The sequence below is a fragment of the Sminthopsis crassicaudata genome, chromosome 2 (assembly GCF_048593235.1).
Source record: "Sminthopsis crassicaudata isolate SCR6 chromosome 2, ASM4859323v1, whole genome shotgun sequence".
Classification (NCBI taxonomy): Eukaryota; Metazoa; Chordata; class Mammalia; order Dasyuromorphia; family Dasyuridae; genus Sminthopsis; species Sminthopsis crassicaudata.
The window spans coordinates 54577053-54595588 of record NC_133618.1 but is presented as its reverse complement, the minus strand read 5'-3'; the positions used below and the strand labels follow the sequence as shown (position 1 = coordinate 54595588).

At 36.0% G+C, this 18536-nt stretch overlaps 1 long non-coding RNA gene and 1 pseudogene across 1 annotated transcript; one reads left to right on the top strand and one right to left on the bottom strand.

Moving 5' to 3' along the window:
- Positions 1–3877: 3877 nt before the first annotated feature.
- On the bottom strand, positions 3878–4756 carry LOC141552632 (L-lactate dehydrogenase A chain pseudogene; annotated as a pseudogene).
- A 6002-nt stretch (positions 4757–10758) lies between these two features.
- LOC141553207 (uncharacterized) lies at positions 10759–17995 on the top strand. Its single transcript, XR_012485316.1, has 3 exons — positions 10759–10873; positions 12382–12482; positions 15370–17995. It is a non-coding gene; the product is annotated as an uncharacterized LOC141553207 (long non-coding RNA).
- Positions 17996–18536: the final 541 nt, after the last annotated feature.

The window sequence follows — 18536 nt, the reverse complement described above, 5'->3', positions numbered from 1 at the left end:
CACCATGCCTTTAGGGAGCTCATTGTCCAATGGGGACAACATGAATACAAACATGTACAAACAAGGTCCAAATAGATAAATCTCAGAGTAAGTATTGAGGGAAGGTGGGGGAGGCATTAGGCAGAAGGTGGGACTTTGGCTGAGAATTAAATGGAATCAAGGAAATCAAGAGGGAGATATAAGAAGGGAGAATGTCCCAATATGAGAGATTGTCAGAGAAAGTACCCAGAGAGGGGAGATGGATCATCTGATACAACCAGGAGGTCCGGGTCACTGGATTGCAGAGTGTATGATAGCTGGGTGGCACAGTGGATAGATCTCAAGACTGGGAGTCAATCAACATGATTTATAAAGAAATGTATATTAAAATAATATAAATGTATAAGCGGAAAAAAATTGTTCAGTGGAGGAAAAAAAGACTTGGAGTCAGAAGACCTGAGTTCAAATTCAGTCAGATTATGAAGGACATTGAAAGTCAGAAGATTTTATATTTGATTTTGCAGACAATATGGAGTCACGGGAGGGCTTGAATGGAAGATGAGAGTTGACATGGTTAGATCTGTATTTTAGGAAGATCAATTTGATAGCTGAATGGAGAATGGATTGGAAACTTGCAACTAGGGTGGAGAGACCTGGGGTCTGCCTCAGGGAGGGAACACACAAAGTATGAAATCACTGCTATCTTGAAACATGGTAACATATAATTATGGATTGTTTCATTCTTTTTTTTAACAAAGTATTTAGTGATTAAGAGTACAATAAAAATAGTCATAGAGCCCTTACTGTGATCCAGGAAGCCTTGAAAGCTTTTCCTATCAATAACCACCCCCTCCCCAATAGTAATCATCTCCTTCCCTGGATACTCATTACACTGGGTACATTGTGAAAGACCCAGCGAAATCATAAATTGAAAGTAGACTTAAAATCTCTCCCAATGATCAGAAAAAAGCACATATTAATAATAGCTGAGGTTTCTTCAGCCCTTTAAGATTTGCAAAACACTTTCCTCACAATAATTCCATGAGTTAGTTAGGTCAAGTATTATTATTCTCATTTTATAGGGAAGGAACATGACATTAAGTGACTTTGCTCATTATTTTAAAGGTGGTAAATGCCTGAGATAACATTTGAACATGGGTGTCCAGATTCTATATTTTATCTACTAAACCATATGGCCTCTTATTTAACCAATCAGTCAATAAGAAGTTGCCGGTAACTACTAAGGTCTCTTTTCTTAGCCCAAGAAAAGGAACTGAATTTGGAAGAAATGGAGGGAGGTCTAAATTAGGACTCAGTAGGATTATCTGGGTCTTTTGTGATCTTGGGAAAATAACTTTTCACCTCTAGGCTTCTGTTTCTTTACTTGTAAGATGGGGGATTTGAGGAACTAACACCTTTCCAACTATAACATTCCTTTATGTCCTAAAGTCTTTCCTAATGCTGGCATTCTATGTTATAAATGAAATTCTCTTCTGCCTCTGTGTGTGTGTGTGTGTGTGTGTGTGTGTGTGCGTGTGTGCATGTGTGTGTATATGTATGTGTATAGCTTTTTATTTTCAAAATACATGCATAGATAGCTTTCAATATTCATTCCTACAAAACCTTGTGTTCCAATTTTTTTCTCCCTCCCTTCCCCCACCCCTCCCCTAGACAGCAAGAAATCCAAATATAGGTTAAATGAGTACAATTCTTTTATACATATTTCCACAATTATCAAGCTGCACAAGAAAAATCAGATCAAAAAGGAAAAAAATGAGTAAGAAAGAAAAAATAAGCAAATAACAATTAAAAAAGTGAAAATAATATGTCTCCATAGTCCTCTCTCTGGATGCAAATGGCTCTCTCCATCACAAGTCTTTTGGAATTCAGTCCATCAAGAAAATGCAAATAAAAATCTCTCCTGAAGGAAATGACCCCAAGACTTCTCAATCTGGGAAAAGTAATCACAGTGTGTAGGTCACAAGCAGATTATTATCTCTGCACTCAGTATTTCCTTTCTGTGACAGCAAAGTCCTCCTATTTTCAAGGAAACCCAGGGGCCCTCATTCACTGCAAGGAGCAACTCCTAGTCTCTGCTGCTAAAACAAAGCATTGAGCAATCCAGCTAGTTGGAAACTGTGACTCTAGAAATATGCAAGACTGTTTATTTTATAAGCCTTGCACATGGTCTCCAAACCCTGTTGGAGGCCAGAGCGAAATGGAAGATAAAATATGGAGGAGGTAGATAATTTCTGAATATCTCAACTATATTGGTCTTTTGGATTATTTTATCACTGAATTGACTAAAGTTCTAGCCTTGGGAATTATCTTTATTAGGACAATTAATTAATTACACATCATTTATTAAGTGCTAACTATGTGGCAGGCCAGTGCTTATTTAATTCTGGGAATACAAAGCCCAAAGACAGAACCAATCCCTATCTTCAAGGAATTTATATTCAAATGGGAAAGACAACAAATACATAGATAGGTAGAGATAACTGGTCGGAAAAAGCAATACAAGGACTCTTTTAAAGTCTCTCTTAAAAACTTTAGAATTGATTATTTGACACTGTCATAGGACTGCCCATCATGGTGTGCCCTCATCAGAGAATGTCCTGTGCTATATGAGCAAAGCAGAATTGAATTAGCTCAGAAGAAACTGGAGATACACAAAGTTAGTGAGTGTACCCCAAATACTGATAGGGATTATTTGTGTTCAACCTGTGGCAAGCATTCTGAGCTTGTATTGGTCTGATCAGCCATAGTTGGACCTACTATAACTCTATCGTAACTCTTTAAGTATGAGGGACACCAACCTATCCATAAGGCAACCTTGGAGAGAAAGGCTGGAGAGAAGAAGGACGAGGAAGATAGAGCTTAAGTTTAGCTTTGAAGGAGGCAGAGGAAGTGTGTGGCTTCTAGTAATCTCATCTGACCCTCATGTAGAATCACAGACCAGTCAGTTGGAAGGCATGTTGGGAAACATCTAGTTTTTGTCATCCTCCTTTTAAAAAAAAATGATGATGAAATGAGACCAGAGAACTTAAACGACAGTCACAGATTTATGCTCATACAATGTATGAAGTATTGACATCTCATTTTCTTTTTAAAAATTTAATTATTTGTTGTTTATTCAATATTTGGATTAATATGATGCTTGAGGATTTGGTTGCATCATTGTACATATATAGATCTTTTATATAATATGGAAATTTACAATTAAATATATAGTTGGACAAAATCAGGTCCTTTGGAAAGGTGATACATTGGATCATGTTGTAGAGCCCTAATGGACGGCAGCATAAAGATAATCAATGTATCAATAGAGTATTGCTACTATATGGTATATTGTGTCCAGCAATATTGTTTTCTGGACCTATAAGAGAGAACCTATATCTCCTACAAGGCTTGATAGCAACTATTTGAACCTGTACAAGTCATATGTAAACAACAACAGGATTTAACAAATAGTAGTCACATTCATTTCCCATTTCTAACTCTAGGAAGAGACTAGAGTGTTCATAGGTTTTTAATTTAGGTGTTCAGTCACTAAACAGAAGAAAGATTTGACTCAGATGAAAAGCACATCATACATAATCCCTTAACCATTGTCTTGTTCTCTAGACTGTATGGTGGCAATACATCAAAAGACTTTAAAATTACTTTTGAATTCTCCAAAGAGTATCTGTACTTTTTTTTTTTTTTCTGAGGCAATTGGCGTTGTGACTTACCCAGGGTCACACAGTTATGAAGTGCTAAGTGTCTGAGGCCAGATTTGAACTCAGCTCCTCCTGACTTCAAGGCTGGCACTCTATCCACTGTGCCACCTAACTGCCCATGTACTCTTCTTTAAATGGCTCTCCTCCTTTAGATTCAGATTTACCTTTGCCACATCTTAAATGCTGTTCTGCCCCAAGATACTTGGGACATTAAGGAAGACATCTTCATTAATGCCATATAAGCCATTAATCATGGTGTAAATGGGATGCACTCTCCTAAAATTCTGCATAATGTTTTCTGCTAGATCTGCCACAGAGAAGCCAACAGCTCAGGAAGTGTAGTCCTTCAGCTGGATCACCTCATAAGCACTTTCAACCATCTGTTTATGAATCTCCTTCCATTTCTCTGAATCAGAATCAGTTCCCAAAGTAGGATAAAGATTCTTCAGAGATACACCAGTAACATTTATATCACTCCATACAGGAGTATCAGAGTCTCCATATTTCCTAAAGACCTATCCCTAGAAACCTGAAGAATGGACATCTCCATGAGGAAATGGAAATGGGCAGAATCCAGATTGCAACCACTTCCAATGACATGGTTTGTAGGAAAGCCACTTAGTTTCCAGGCCACATAAGTCAAAATATCCACTTGATTGAAAACAATAAGCAGCTTATAATTAGGACTGTATTTAACAATATTGGGAAGAATGAATTTAAAGATATTCACATTACACTGAATCATCTTAAGATGACTTTCTCTATCTTGTTGGCGTGCCCTAGCCCTAACAACAACAAGCCCTGAGTTTGCAGTCTTTGCCAGAAAAAAATCTTTGGTGTTTTGAGGAAAAGGCTGCCATGCTGGAGATCTCTCCCTTTATTTATATCTTCTATGACATCAACTAAGGCAAATTCTTCAGCCAAATTCTTCATTAAGTTCTGATGGCACATGCCATGTCAACTGCACCAACCCCAACAACAGTGATCTTATTATGGGGAACCTGTTGTTCCTTTAGGACATTCATAATCAGCTGATCCTTGACAGTAGTTCCCATTTTGGAGGCAATGTGGGGATGTGAGGCAATCGAAGTTGCTGGTTATGCTGTGAAAGTTCTCAATAATACATGAGGCAGCTGCTCCTGGACTCACTAGCAGCTCATTTTTTTTTTTTTTAATAAGAGGAAATGGAAGAGAGAGAGATTGACTTAGGATCTAGATCCCTTGATTTCAAAACTGTTTTCCTTATCATTATTTTCTCCCTAAAATCAAGATTTCCAAATATATACTTTTAAAATTGGTGATCACATCATCTTCCATAGAGTCAATAATCATCTGTGTATAGATGATTCTCAGATCTATTTATCCAAACCTAACTTTTCTCCTGATTTAAAATATCTAATCTTTAATATTTACCTACCTATTGAATGTTGTAAACTAGGTGTCTGATTGGTATCTTAAGTTTACCATGTGCAAAACAGACCTCATTATCTTTTCCTCCATGGCCTCTTTTCCTAACTTCTCTATTATTGTGGAGCAGGGGTTCTCAAACTACGGCCTGAAGGCCAGATGCAGCTGCTGAGGACGTTTATGCCGCTTGCTGGGTTATGGCAAATGGGCTGAGGGGTGGAGACAAAGTGTGAGTTTTTGTTTTTATTATAGTCCAGCCCTCCAACAGTCTGAGGGACAATGAACTGGCCCCTATTTAAAAAGTTTGAGGACCACTGCAGAGGATACCACCATATTACCATCCTTCTACTCACTCAATTTTAAATCCTTGGTGTTCTTGATTCCGCACTCTCTCTTTCTCTCTCATTGACAATCACTATATCCAATCAGTTATTAAGTCCATGTCCAATCAGTTATCAAGTTCAAAAAGTTTTTATCTTCTTAATATCACTTGTGGATAAATAACTCTATCTCTTCTCTCACATTGTTATATCCCTGTGCAGGCTGCTGATTGGTTTCTCTGCTTCAAGTTTCTCCCTACTTCATTACATCCCCTTCTCAGTTGCCAAATTGATTTTTCTGAAACTTAGATCTGACTATGTTATGTTCCTATTCAATAAGCTCCACTGGCTTCCAATCACCTCCAAGACCAAGTTTAAATTCTCTCTTTAGCTTTAAAAGCCCTTCATTTTTCAGAGATTTCTGAGATGCAGAATGCTTAAGTTACTAGCTCATTCATTAGATTGGCAAAGTTGACAAAAATGAAATGAATAATTGTAGGTGGGATTATGGGGAAAAATGTCTGGTGAGACTATGAATGTTGATGGAGCTATGAAATGGTTCAGCTACTCTGGACAACAATTTTAAAAAATGTAAAAAAAATCTATAATGCTTTAAACCAGTTCCAATTGTTCATACCCAGAGAGAGGACTGAGGGAAATGAGCGTGGTTCACAACAGAACATTTTCACTCTTTTTGTTATTGTTTGCTTGCATTTTGTTTTCCTTCTCTTTTTTTTCTTGTGTGGCATAATAATTGTCCATATATATATGTATATATATATATGTTGGATTTAACATATACTACCATGTTTAACATATATTGGACTACTTGCCAGCTAGGGGAGGGCGTGGGGGAAAAAGGGGAAAATTGGAACACAGGGTTTTGAAGAATTGTCCACTGTTTTGAAAAATAAAAAGTTTTAATAAAAAAATCTATAGCAATTCTTTTTTTTGTGGCAATAAAGAACCAGAAACTAATAACGTGTCTATCATTTGGGGAGTGGCTGAACAAATTATGACTATAATGGAATAGCATTGTGAGATAAGAAATTACAGAAGTATTGACTTCAAAGAGCCATGAAAATATTTGTATAGACTGACACAGAGTAAAATTAGCCAAACAATTTTCATTATATTTTCATTATAACAACAATACTGTTAAATAACTTTTAAAGACTTAAAAACTCATCTGAACAATGCAATAATTAACCACGATTCCAGTCTCCATGATGAACAATTGAGTATGAAGAATGAAATTCATGTTTTGAACATGAACATTATGGAATTCTGTTTTGCTGGTGAAAGGGTTTTTTGTTTTTTCTTTTTTGATTGGAGGGTAGGAGGAATAAAGAAGAAAAGAGAAATGCTTATTAAATGAAAAAAAGTGAAATGATTTGCCAAAAATCATATAAATATTAATTATCAGTTTATGATTTAAACTCAGATCCTTTTTCTCCAATATCCAGCATTCTTTTTATCTCATTACAATGGGCAAAGTCTTCTAAGAAAATTAACAAAATGAAGGCTATAGACCAAGTGGGTTGAGTTATGTTGGCCTTTGTGAATACAGCTTGGAGTCAGGTTCTTGGGCCTCAGGTTTTTTCATCTGTAATATGAGGGATTTGAACATGATGACTATTGTGGGGTCACTTCCTATGATCCTGAGATCCTGAGTCCATTTGAGTTAGCAGGGGAGAACTGGGGACATCACATCTGAATCCACTTGGTTAGGAGGAGAGAACTTGGGACATCACCATTTAAGTTGGAATTGGGGGAGGCCTAGGCACTAACTTGAAAATAGTGGGCCATATAGAGACCTAAGGACACCTCATGGCCAGTGCTATCAGATTGAGGAACATGGCAGAGCCAGTCTGGGGAAGACCTTACCTGGAATTCTGCTACTGGAGAGAAGAAATGTGTAGGTTAGAAACTGACTTAAATATAGCCATTTGGCAATTGCTGATAAGGAACTTCCCCCCAGGTGTAGATCTGGGCCCTCAGATAGCCATCTGGAGGGGAGGGACCAATTTGAGGAGCATAGGGGGATTACATACTCCTTGGAGCTCCCCAGATCTGACAGAACCAACCTCCATTTTCTATAGACTATCTCTCTGGGATTACTCAGCACACCTTTATGTATAATGCAAAGTTGAGTGTAGTCACCTTCATTATATACCTTTCCACTATTTTTATCCCCTTATGCTCCCCACATACTCTTCAATCCAATGGTGCTTTCCTTTGCTGTTCCTTGAACAGGACAATCTATCTTCTGACCCTGGACATTTCCACTGGCTGTCCCCCATATGCTCTCCCTTCCCACCTCTACCTCCTGATTTTCCTCAATTCCCTAAGCCCCATCTTTCTTAAGAAGGTTTTCCTGATCCCTCAATTTGTTGAGTATTTCAGGTTATGCTTTGTATATCTCATTTGCAAACAGTCCTTTGCTTCTTATCTCCTTCATTGGAGAGCTCTTTGATAGCAAGGAATGTCTTTTCCTTTCTTGGTGTCTCCAACCCTTAGCAGAGTGCCTGGCACAAAGCAGGAAATTAATAAGTGTTTATGATATCTCTGCCTAAGTAAAACAATTGCTTGATTATGTACTTGAGACCTCTGTGCTTTACTTCCTCAGAATAAAGTTGGAGTGTCTCCCAAGATAGTTGGCACACTTTCTGGTCTGATATACTGACTTCCTGAATTAGAAAAAGGTGGTACCCTGGCTTCTAGGGAGTCAGGTTGTTAGTGATATGGAGACCAGCCTTATCAGCCACAAATGTGGCCATCCAGTGAATTGCTCTAAATCCAGGAGTGAGCTAAAGTCAGCTCAAATCTTTTTTTTTTAAATATTTTATTAGTTTTTATTTACCAGATATATGCATGGATAATTAAGTCAGCTCAAATCTAATGAATTGCTAAGTTTTCAATAGGAACAAGTATAACGCAGAAATAAGTAATTGCTATAAATTTGGGCTTTGAATTTATTGGTTTGTTAATTTTCTAGACAAGAAAGTGATTGAAAAAATGGTGATGTATTTTAAATTTGAAAGTGTGCATACATTTTATTTCTTAAACATTTACCAGCACTTTATTACCTAAGCTTGTATTAGGGATCATCCTTGGTTAAGGGACCCCTGTACTCATTATCCATGACATGGAGCAAAGGCAGGGCTCTTGGAGAGGTATCCAGCTGGAGGGAAGGTTCTTTTCTGAGAAGTATAGAGGGTTTGGAGTTTCTTAGCTCAAGCTTCCAACTCTATACCACCTCCTTTCTTTGGGATTATAAGCCTTTGCAGACAAATGAAGGCCATGGAGAGCTCTGACATTATGTATCTTTGGCTGACTGCTTAAATGAATCAGAAGTCTTCACTGGTTAGAATAGCTATTGAGTCTTTGAATGATCCAGAAATTGTGAGATGATAATTATAAAGTGCTTAACACAAAGCCTGGTAAGTGCTATATAAATGTAAGCTGTAATTATAGCTATTATTAATGCCACTTCTGATAGCTTTCTTGTTTTATCTAATTAGTTTTTCTAATTAGGTGCCAGGCACAGTCTTTTTCCATGCTGTTGAAGGAGCACAGGTGCTGTTAAATGTAAATTTAACCAGCACAAAAATTGTGCCATCTTTAACAATCACTATTTATTATCCTCTAATTTTTGATGACTTAGAATAAAACTCTGAGTCCCTCCTTAGTTACAGCTTTGATGAAATGCATCTATTCTATCCATCAAGTACCATTGTAAAGCAAAAGTGTTGAAATAACTTCTGGTCAAAAATGATCAGAAAAAGTTCTTGTTATAATAGAGGAAAAGCATCCTAAGTACCCCCTCTCACCTTTATCCTTTGCAAGTTAGTCTTTTTTTTTTTTTTTTGATCCCTAATTGGTATTGCAATCATTCTTGAAATTTGATTGACTTGGGAGATCAAGGTTTGGAGATTCCTGATCACCTGATTATAAAACAGCTCAATGTGTATCTGTAACTGCTTGAGGCTTCTGAACATAGACCTGAAACATTTAATCAGCCAATAAACATTTATTCAGCACCTACTATGTGCTGGGAAATACAAAGAAAGGCAAAAAGTTCTTAATCTCAAGGAGTTTGCAGTTTAATGGGGGAGACAACATGCAAACATCTATGTACAATTTATATAAAATATATTGAAGATTATCAAAGAGGGAAGATTAAAGAAGTCAAAGAATAGCTTCTTTTTAATTAAATTTTTAAAATTCTAATTTAAAAATCTTTTAAAATTACATATAAAAATAGTTTTCAACCTTTACTTTTATAAGATTTTGTTTCAATTTTTTTCTTCTTTCCTCCTTACCCTGCTCAAGACAGTAAGCAATCTGATAAAGATTAAATATATACAATCATATTAAACATATTTATTCATTAATCATGTTGTAAAAGAAGACTCAAAACAAAAGGGAAAAGCCATGAGAAAGAAAAAGCAACAAAAAAATTGAAAACAGTATATTTCAATCTGCATTCAGACAATATTCTTTCTCTGGATGTAGACAGCATTTTCCCTCATGACGCTTTTTGAATTGTTTTCTGTCATTGTATCGCTGAGAAGAGCAAAGAGTATCAAAGTTAATTGTTGCACAATGTTGTTCTTACTGTTCTTAATGTTGTTAAAATGTTTCTGGTTCTTCTCACTTCACTCAGGGTTAGTTGATGTAAATCTTTCCAGGTTTTTTTCTGAAATCTGCCTGATCATAATTTCTTATAGAATAATAGTATTCATTCACACAGCATAATTGGTCCAACCACTCTTCAATTGATGGGCATCTTCCCAATTTCCAGTTCTCTGCCACCACAAAAAGAGTTGCTACAAACATTTTTGTACATGTGGGTCCTTTTCAATTTTATATTATCTATTTGGGATACAGACCTAGTAGTATGATTAGATCAAAGAATCTGCACAGTTTTATAGCCTTTTGGGCATAATTCTAAACTGCTTTCCAGAATGGTTGGATCAGTTTACAACTCCACTAAAAAGGTATTAGTATTCTGATTTTTCTACACATTCTTCAACATTTATCATTTTCCATTTCTGTCATATTAGCCAATCTAATAGGTGTGAAATGGTACCTCACTGTTGTTTAAATTTGCATTTCTTTAATCAAGAAAGAGCTTCTTGCAAAAGGTAAGTCTTGAACTGGGTATATAAATAAAATAAAATAAACTAGAAGTTATGTTTTTCTGTATCAGTTCTTTTTCTTGGATGAATATTCTTTGCTTTGAAAAACCTTCTGTTCCCATTGTTAAGCTGGCCTCCTATTGTTGATTGCTAGACAGTTTATATGTCTTATTTTGCTCCTTTTTCAGACTTAACCTTCCAGGTCCAATCCACCACAAGTGGAAAATAGTCCAGGAAGCAGACAGCTTAGACTGGATTTTTGAATCACCACTTTTGATTGTTCATCTATTATGAGGATCAAGTAAGATAATGAATATGATTATAAAAGGCGTTTGTAAGTTCTAAAATGCTATCTAAATTATTTTTAAGGAAGGAATCACTCTGTTTTCAGTATGTCTTTATTTGGGGGTATGGTGTCAAAATATCCCTCCCACTTGGGCCAGGTAGAATAATTTAAAAAATTCATTACATATTCATAAAGCATTTATATACACAAACCAGATCCATCTTTTATAAAATATTTCTTCTATATTTGAAGACTTAGATTGTATCTCCCCTAAATTTTCTCTTCTTTAGGTTAAGAATCCTAAACTCCTTCAATTTTTGGCCATATTGCTTGTTCCCCATTTCTGTAGCCAATTCAGTCATTCTTCTTTGTCTAAGCTAGTTTTACCATATCCTTTCTAAAAAAATGATACACAGAAGACAGTACAATACTCTAGAGGTGGTCTAACCATAAGAACATCCTGTCTCTTGTTAGCAGCTCCTGTTTAGAATATGGAGATCTCCCTGCAAATAGAGTTGTGGGGAAAAGATTGGTGGGGCTCCCAGAAATAAAAATTGCTGGAAAACAAGGTATTTTTTTTTTTTTTACCATCATTGCTATTTTTCCAGACATGGCTAGTATTCAAAAAGAAGGTACAAAATGATTCCAGTGCCTGGATCAGCTTAGCTTGGACATTTTATGGGAAACCTGGGGCCTTATCAAGTGCCATAAATTCATTGGAACTCTGGCTTGGGAAATGACTCATTATCTGAAGTAGTAAGCCCAAAGCTTAGAAGATTAGCAACCCCCTAGCTCTGGCTTACACAAAAACCAGTTTTCTGGTTGTTGCTAATAAAAGTATAAGAATCTCATCTATTTTATTTGAAATGGGTAGAAAGATCTTTGATGTGTCTTTATAACCAATTTTTTCCAATATCCTTTACTCACCTTTGATCTTCAACTTTTCAACTATTTTATAATGTCACTTCCTTGGAGATTTCTCCTGTACAAGGAAGGCAGTATTGAACTATATGGACAGATTTGGAGAGAGCAGCTGATGACTACTGAGCTGGACCTTTCTTGTTCTAGACCAACACTCACTCTTTATGTAACCTTTGGTATTTTACTTTCTTTTTGGAATCTTCATTTTCCCTATTTATAAGAGTTAATCTAGATTAACAAGTAATGATTTTTTTTTCATTCATCAGGTAAAATCTGATTCTAAAATCTGATAAAACCAAAGGAAAATGTTATGATAAGAAATCAAACATCTCATAGATATGTTGGGTCCCTCCCCAGTGGAACTCACAATTCACTTCCATGTCTTTTCATTCTTAGTGGAAATCTTATCAATGTCTTTCTATAAATACATACAATTAATGAGAAATAGAACTGAAGTTTGATTGTAGGTTTATTGATACCAAAATTCATTTCACTCTATTGCCTACTGGCTACTCCATGAAGCCTTTCTTAAACTGTTCAGCAGAACATAATCTCTCTTAGATGACTATGCTAATTCTCTCTTTTATCCCATTCCATTCTAGCTTATATCCAGGGCAAAGCCTCTTTTAAACTCTGGGTGATGATCAATGGATGGCCTAACTGACTGTGGGGAGGGGTGTCACAAAATTGCAATTTATTATCAGTAAGTATTTGATTTATATACATTTTATATGCCTATATGCCCAGGGGTATAAAAATTTCTCCAGTGAAAAGCAATTGTGAGTGCAAATAATTTAAGACTAATCTTAAATTAGTCCCAATCCAGGGGAGTACTCTTAATGACTGGAGAAGAGTATTAAATTTTCCTTGTGAGCATTTACAATTGAAAAATCAGAAAATATTATAAGCCAGAACTTAATTCATTGCTTTTTGATTGTTTAGATTTAGTAGCATCATGAAGAAAATGTTAATAATATTATATTTTATACCTTGCAAAGTTGGTTATTAAATATTTCCCACCATACAACTGCTTATATAATACTTAAGTAAAAATAGGATATAAATCTTCCCTTTTCTCCCTTCCCCCATTAGAATTTAAGTATTGAAGCAGTTACAAGAGAAGGAACTGATTTCAAAATCCCAGCATCTCCTCCACCAGGCAAAAGTACAAAGGACTTTTTTTTTCTCTCAGTGATTTAGCTCAGAAAACAGATTTACTTAGGAAGGATGTTGCAGCAAGGACCTCTTTGAGTGTAGGTAAGGAACGTTGGCGATTATGAAACAAAAGGCATTCCCTAATGTAATGCTTTCTCATTCCTCTTTAGCAATGATCACACTTCTACCCTGAGTTGTTAAGTCCTTTGTAGGCTCTACAGGTTGACCTGAACAGTCCCATTACTGTTGCAGGGAGGTACCCATTGTTTTCTTCCTCATCACACAGAATATTGTAGTGCAAAGAGCTTGGAGTTAGAGGGCTTACATTTGAATTCTTAATTATCACTTAAGTGATATTGGACAAGTCACTTTATCCCTATGAACCTCAATTTTCTTTATCTGTAACATAACAGATGTGGCCAAGTATGCCCTCCCATCCCCAGATCTTCTGGGCTGGTATACCTCCCTATAGAAGGAGGGTGTAAACGCAAGTCTCCATGGAGACTTCCATGTTATTCAGAGAAGGAATTATTTTATTCTTTGTATCCTCCATGCCTACCACATAGGAGGTACTTAATAAGTGTTTATTGATTAATTGATTGGTGCCATGCCGCTGATGCCTCAGATTTCATTTCCTTCCAGGCACCCTACTCTGGAACTCTGGGGATTCTTATTGGTTATTGTTCAGAATATTTAGAACAAATCAATCCCCTCCCCCAAATATTTAGAACAATGCAGACCCACTATGCAGCTCCTCTGCAATTTTTATGCCATACTCTCACGTTTGACTTTCCTTGACAACTGGGCACAGTTGTCTTGGGGTCCTGGGGTTAGAAGGTTAGAGTGATTGTAAAGACTTGAGAGTGATGGCTTGGAAGATGATGTGCTCACTTCCATTTTCTTATTTTTATTCTGGGTGAGGGAGGACTCACCTTCACTCCATTAACTGTCCAACTCATCAAAATTCTCTTTTACTCCTAAGTCTGGAGAGAAAAGAATAAGTAAGGACTTAATTCTTCCTTTGCAGTGCAAATCATTTCTTTTTATACCAATAAACTGTTCCTGCTCCCTCCACTGTTCACAGTACTTTCATTGTTAGCACTTGTACTTTTTCTTTTCATTCTCTAACTCCTTTTTTATAAAAAAAAGAGTGTTGAGAGAAGAGTAGATTCAATACTAATTTTCTAAATCTTCTTATATTATTTTACTCTTTTTCTCTTTCCTTTACCCAGAGCCCACAACAACTCTTCTTTCTTCTTTCTAAGAAACACTTTTAAGTCTACCCTCCTTAAAATTTTCCTGAAGACTAATCCTTCCCTTAATCTCTGCCTTTAATTCTTCTTTTCCCCTTTCTCCCTTATTTTTTTATTGAGGGAAAATATATTCTAGTACCCAGTTTTGTGTATATTTACTCCCCAGTCACTGCATGCCCATGTTTCTCTTGACTCTCATGTTTATATTTTTAAGTTTCTACTTAGAACTGGTCTTTTCATCAGAAATGTTTGGAAATCCTCTATTTTATAAAAGATACACTTTTTTTTCTCTTGTCAGATTGCACTCCTCTTGTTGCATAAGTTATTTTGGGGTATAAACCTATTTCTTTTTGTCTGTTAGATTATCATATTCCAAGTTCTCTGCTTCTTTAGAATAGTGGCTGATTTATCTTATATGATCCTGATAGTAGCTACTCAGTACTTGAAAAAAAATTTTCCTGGTTGTTTGAAGTATGTGTTTTTTTCCCCCTTTGACTCAGAAGGCTTAATTTCTGCCCATAAAGTTTCATTTTGGGGTTTCTTTTAGAAGGTAATCAATGGATTCTTTTTATTTCTACCTGTCCTCTGGTTGCAAGAGATCTAGGCTTTTTTTTTTTTTTTTTGTTCATTGAGCTATGTTACTAGACTCTCTCTCTTTCTGTCTCTCTCTTTCTCTCTTTTATTTCTCCTTGATCTATTTTCTAGGTTAATGTGACATTTAAAAAGATTTGAGAGATATAGTTTCTAGGTCATTTAATCATTTTTATTAGTAAGGACAACAGATTATTAATAAAAGGATGATAATTTGGTCATCTTTCATAGACCAAAGTCAATCATGGTTGTGGGTTCACAGTTTATGTATTCTTCAAAAGAGTAGATGTCCATCAAACAGCAATCAAATCTTATTGGTTAAAATGAGTATTTTAGAATTAAGGACTGAGTATATCTTGGATAGGGACAATACTCTTAAGCTTTCCCAGTCACCAATGGAGTGAAACAAGGCTGTGTATTTGTTCCCATGCTTCTTCAGCCATGATGTCAAATGCTTTCAAAGAGAAGAATTACATGGCATCAAAGCCAACTATTGCACTGATGGTAAATTCTTCAACATGAAAAGACTACAAGGCAAAATTAAAGTGGAGGAAGTGTTGGTGCATGATTTTTTTTTTTTGTTGTTTGCAGGTGACTGCGCACTCAATACAGCCTCTGAAGTGAAGATTTAACAAAGTAGGGATTGATTCTTTGCCACTGGTGCTAATTTTGGACTCACAATTAACACCAAGAAAACAGTTTGTATGGGTGAGACTTCTTCTTGCCCTGGTGCACAGCCTCTCCCTACACTGGAATGCTCCTTGATGTGCCTCTATTTTCTATACATCTTTCTGTCTGTCTCCCAGTTCTGTCCTCGGCTAGAAAAATTATTCCCTTTGATTTTTTTCCCTGACTTCCCAATTGGGATTTGGTCTGTTCTTCCCAAAATACAGAAGAAAAAAACTGAGACTCAGAGATATGAAGGAGTTTGCCTAAGCTCATTTACTCAATAAAAAGGAGATAGAAGAAGGAAGGATGCTGACTATAGTAATAAACAACTGTTTACATGGTCTGTTTAACACTGACTCTCAAAGTGTGGTTTAGAGATCTACGAGGTCAAAACAATTTTTATTTTAATATCGGGTCAGTTTAACTTTTAATGTGGTAAATATTCGATGTAATCCACAGAAACAAAAAAGATTTTATTATTATTATTATTATTATTATCATTATTAATTTTTGGCAGGGTGTGAGAGGTGGTGAAGGGTCATCAATTGTTTTTCAATGTATAAAGGGATCTTAACACCAAAAAGCTTGAGAATTGGTGATTTAAAGGAAAACTTTCCCTTGTTCCAAAATACCTCCCAACCTGTGCCTGAAATTGCTCCATCAGTGATTTATTTCTTTGGCCCTTGAAGGCTTTTCATACTTCAGGGACTTCCTTTATTTAGTGTACACGCTCTCAGAAAGAAAAACTAGTGAAGTTTTTCAATTGTAAGCTCCTTGGGAATAAGTATTGTTTCATTCTTTGTATTATTTCCATTAGTTATTTGAATTTGTATCTTCAGTGCCTAGCTCAGTTCAATACACATAATAGGTGCACATAAATGCTTATTGATTGATAGATTAGCAGCAAACACATTTTATTCCTCTTCCCCTCCCAGGTTCAGAGTGAAAACTAATTTTAGGATCTGTTTCCAGATTTTGCTTGGAGTAGTTCTTGGCCAGTTTGATAGAAAGAAAGGAAGAGGACATGGAGTTAATAGGAGTTCTGAGCTAACCCTGTTCTGAGCCTTTGAGAAAAGTCTCTTTTCTGAACACCCTCTCTCAGTTCCTCTTTTCCAATTAACCATAAAATGTGCGATATCAATTTTTGTCTTTTGAGCCTAAATGAAAGCATGCCCTGTAGGGATCACCGGCTGCAGATAAGGATGAGGTCTTAACTCCTGGTCTGGAAGCTCTTCTGGGAAAAAGACCTAGAAAAGCGCTGCAATGATGTATGGGAAAAGACCTAGAAAGTGAATGGCCATTGTGGCTATGGGAAAATACACTAGGTGATCAGCTTGAAACTTTAAGCCTGGAGCAAAACAGCCCTTGAGAGGCTGAACAAGAGGTGAGACTGACAAATTTTCTGGGCCTGGAGAGTGGTAGAGAGAGGATATATTTGATTGGAGAGAAAGTACCACCTCTGGCTCTTTTCTGATTAGGAATGGCTCGATATCCTGTCTCTTATGGAAGTTTTTCTAATGCTAAATTTCTTCATGTAACTATGATACTCAATAACGAGGGTGGGGAAGAGGCAGTTTGATCTACTCAAAATCAAAAATGTCAAACATACTTCCTGTTGTCTGCATAGAAACTGACTATGCTCCTTAGTGCAGCAGATCCAGATTTAAATGCAAGTGGAACATTATTTAATGAAATAATTAATTATGAATAAAATAAAATATAGATAATATAGATGTAGTCTTTTCATGTGGTTTTCTAAGTCAATTTGAGGCTTGCAGTTATCCTTATGTACCTCTTAGTGGTTCTGTTCCTTTGGATGTAGACATCACTGGAAAAAAGGGCTCTTTTTGTTGTTTCATTGTTTTTCACTTGTGTCTGACTCTTCATGATCCTGTTTGGGGTTTTCATGGCAAATATACTGGAGTGGTTTGCCATTTCTTCCTCTATCTTATTTACAATGGAAGCAAACAGGGTTAAGTGACTCATCCAGAATCAAAGAGACAGTATCTGAAGCCACATATGAACTCAGGTTTTCCTGATTTCAGGTATAGTAGTCCTATAGCCTCTGTGCCACCCAATATACTCATTACATTCAAAAACTCTTTTGGATTTCCCTTCATCTTGTGCCAGTGATTTTTAAATTTACCTAAAGCTTTAGAAAAATCAATTAAATTTCATCCTGTTGGTTTTGACCCAGCATCTCTATCTGCAGACATATTTTTGAATCTTGCTTCTGTAATTGAACATATTGATTGTTCCTCTCAGTTTTTTGTATCATCAATATCAGATAAAACACATGCTTTCTATGTGCTTCATGCACATCATAGGATTATAGACTCTAAGGCTGGAGTTACCTTTGAAATTACTGGTTGGTCTCTTCAGCTATGTGAAACCCTTTGCAATATTCAAAAATATCATGAGTGAAAAATACTCTCCATCTCCAGAGAGGGAAGTGATAAACTCCGAATGCAGATGAAAGCATTATTTTACACATGGCTAATATAGAAAAATCTCGTATGGCTTCACATATATATAATTTTTTATTATCTATCTATCTATCTATTTATATTAATTTTATAATTATAATTTTTTTTGACAGTACATATGCATGGGTAATTTTTTACAACATCATCCCTTGCACTCACTTCTGTTCCGAATTTTCCCCTCCTTCCCTCCCCCCCTCCTCTCGATGGCAGGCAGTCCCATACATTCACATATATAATGCCATTTTGTGCAATCATTTTTTTTGGGAACCAGGCAACTGGGGAAAAGTGATTTGCTCAGGGTCACACAGCTAATAGTGTGAAATATTTGAAGTAGGATTTGAACTCAATGGGACAGTTTGACTAATGTCTTGATGATTATGGGATATATTAGCTCTATTGAATTCCTTTGAGTGACACAGCATGGTAACTCATCAAAAAGGGAAGTAGGTATTTGTTTTGATTTATTTTTATTGAATCTATCTTGATTCATAGTAATCATATCTTCAAGAGTTCACAAACTATGTATTTAACTAACCATTTTAGACTTGAATAGTCTTTTGAGCTTCCTTCTCACATTATGGACAGAAGTAATAAGTGCATCCC